The sequence below is a fragment of the Nanorana parkeri genome, unplaced genomic scaffold (assembly GCF_000935625.1).
Source record: "Nanorana parkeri isolate BGI_ZX_2015 unplaced genomic scaffold, ASM93562v1 scaffold186, whole genome shotgun sequence".
NCBI classification, from domain to species: Eukaryota; Metazoa; Chordata; class Amphibia; order Anura; family Dicroglossidae; genus Nanorana; species Nanorana parkeri.
In genome coordinates, this window is record NW_017306454.1 from 1,566,895 (window position 1) to 1,569,575 (window position 2,681).

The following is a 2,681-nucleotide window of genomic DNA, read 5'->3' on the forward strand; positions in this document are numbered from 1 at the left end:
GGGGTCGATGATTGAACTGTAATTACTGCTCCTTCTCATATCTTATTTTTCCTTTTGAGCTTTGCTGTTTCCTAGAGCGTCCGTGTAATAAACACATTAGTATTGTGCTCAGTAATTCAGCACTTGTTTCCACGTCCAGGGGGAGCGAACCTTAAAACCGGACTTCCTGTTTAGGAATTCATACGTCCCTTGTGTTCCACAGGCAATTCTCCAACATGGAAGAAGCGGCAGATGCGGATTCTGTGACTGCGGCGTCCATTTACGAAATAAGTGGTGAAAATGAGTCGAGGAGTTTATTGTGTGCTAACGAGATCCAGGAACTCTTGTCATTTTCCTCCAATGTGTACTCATTGCCTTTTCCTTTTCATTTACATATAATGCGTTTGGGGTTTCCAAAGGATTTTGTTGGGTCACTTACTGTACGCCGTAATGGCAAAGTGACAGATAAATGGGAATGAATGCAAATCAGTGTTGGCCTTTTAAACTAAAGTGATGCTCCCTTTTAAAGCGGACCTTTACCCCCTTTGACTAAAAATCCCATCGGCATACAGCTCTGCATGCTGATATGAAACCATCTTACATTCATTAGCTAAACAAACAGATTTTTATTTTACCTACAATGATTGTTTTTCCATTTCCTGGTCCCCTTTGGCACAAATTATGTAATTGCGCCCAATTGTTGCATCCTGGGAAGGTGACATCAGCAGAGCATTGCTGGGAAATCTCATCTGTAATTTCACCAGATCTCAGGGAAAGGCATTTTCCTCCCCTGAGATGATGTGCATGGTCACATGTGCCAGAGTTCCAGGAAGTAAAGGAAGATCTAGTAACCTGCCCTTAGTTAAAATGGCCACTGTCAGAAGACTAGGGAAGAAAAGAGAAATAAGGTATAGGCAAAGAATACAAAGCCGGCAGTTATCTAGAAGTATGTGTGTGTAGATTGTCATTACTAAATATTTCTAAAGGTGTGTTTGTTGTTATTTTGAAGATCTGGGTAAAGTTCTTCTTTTAGAACTGCCTAGGAGTAGACACCGCAACAGGGGTAGCCAAACCCCGGCCCTCCAGCCAGTGCCGGTGCTAGGATTCTTGCCTAAGTCAGCGCTGGTCCGGTGGGAGTAGCTCCAGGTGGGGTCCTAATTTAGCTGGCCGGCGACTGCCAGAGGTGCAGCGCGTGTCGGGATCCTCTGGCAGTCGCCGGCCAGCTAAATTAGGACCTAATCGTCCTAAATTTGAGGTGTGGGTGGCGGTGCATGGTGGAAAACTTTGGACCACAACTGTGAATGCAGCCAATCAGGAACTGTTCAGGTATTCTGAGAGCTACGGGTGCTGGCTGTCAGAATATAATAGCTTAACAGGGAAGAGATGTCCATCGACTCTGTATATCATGAATGGGGGAATGTGTTCAATTTCTTTTTGTTCAACCCGCAGGCTGAACAAAGTAAATCTATGCATGCAAGTCTGGCTTTAAGAGGAGTCTATTCCCTAGCATTCCTAGCACTTCCTGCATTCAGTGTCACTCTCCGGTTACAGATGCCGGTAAGAAGCTGATGAAACAGATCTGTGCTTCATCAGCTTCTCTGGGGGTCCCTAGGTGACAGGGTTCTTGGAGACCCCTGATGTCTCCACAAAGAGGACCTGTTATGTGAATTGGCTATCACATAGGGGATTTCTTAGTCCCCTATGTGATGGCAATAAAGTTAGGTGTAAAAAAAAAAATGAAAACAAAAAAAAAGAAAGAAGCTAAAAAAAAAAGTAAAATAACACAATTTTTTGTAAAAGTCCCCCGCCCCCTCCCCCACGTACACATGCAAACATGCGTCGAGTGCGCCAATGTGCGAAAATGACGATTCCGCCTATTGTGCCGCACATTTTACATATCGCTGCAAACGTCGGAGTGAGAGCAATAATTTTAGGCCCATCAATCACTGATAACACTAAACTGATGAGCGATAAAAGCTTTTAAAGCGTCGCCTATGTCCAATTTTGGGTGCGGTAATTTTCTGCGATTTGGCAGGTGCGTGCAATTTTAAAAGCTTGACATGTTTGGTGTCTATTTACCTGACGTGACCCCAACTTTTATATTTTGCCAAAAAATTATCACCCCAAATAATTGGGGTGATAAATGTTTCATAACATTTCATAGGGAAACAGTTTTTTTTAACAAAATTAAGGGTACTTTTTTTGTTGTATAGCAAAAAATAAAAAACCCTCAGTGGTGATTTAAATACCACCAAAAGAAAGCTCTATCTGTCCCCAAAAAATGGTATAAAATTCATTTCAGTACAGCGTTGCATGACGGAATAAACGTCAGTCAAAGTACCGCAGCGCTGAACACTTAAAAATGGCCTGGCCCAGAACGCCATTGCTCAATGCATATATTCATGTAGCCTGATATCCTCGTTGTATTTGTACTGATTGTACTTTTTGTACCCTTCTTGAGTTTTTATACTGATTGTCACGGAACTGTTAAAAATACTAATAAAAACTGATTCAACACTAAAAATGGCCTGGCCAGGAAGGGGGTATAAACACCCCGGTCAGCAAGTGGTTAAATATGAATGTGTAATGTTCTTGGCAATGGTACGGGTGCGGCCCACCATAAAAACAAGGCTGACCCTGGTAGGGTTATCATACACCATTTTTTACTCTGTCCCAATTGAGTTCAACACGTCTAAATAACA

General features: G+C 42.6%; 1 protein-coding gene across 2 annotated transcripts in view; it reads left to right on the forward strand.

The window, feature by feature from the left end:
* RCAN1 (regulator of calcineurin 1) overlaps positions 1-2,681 on the forward strand; it is a 75,943-nt gene that overhangs the window by 57,862 nt on the left and 15,400 nt on the right. The gene's annotated exons all lie outside the window — the stretch shown is intronic.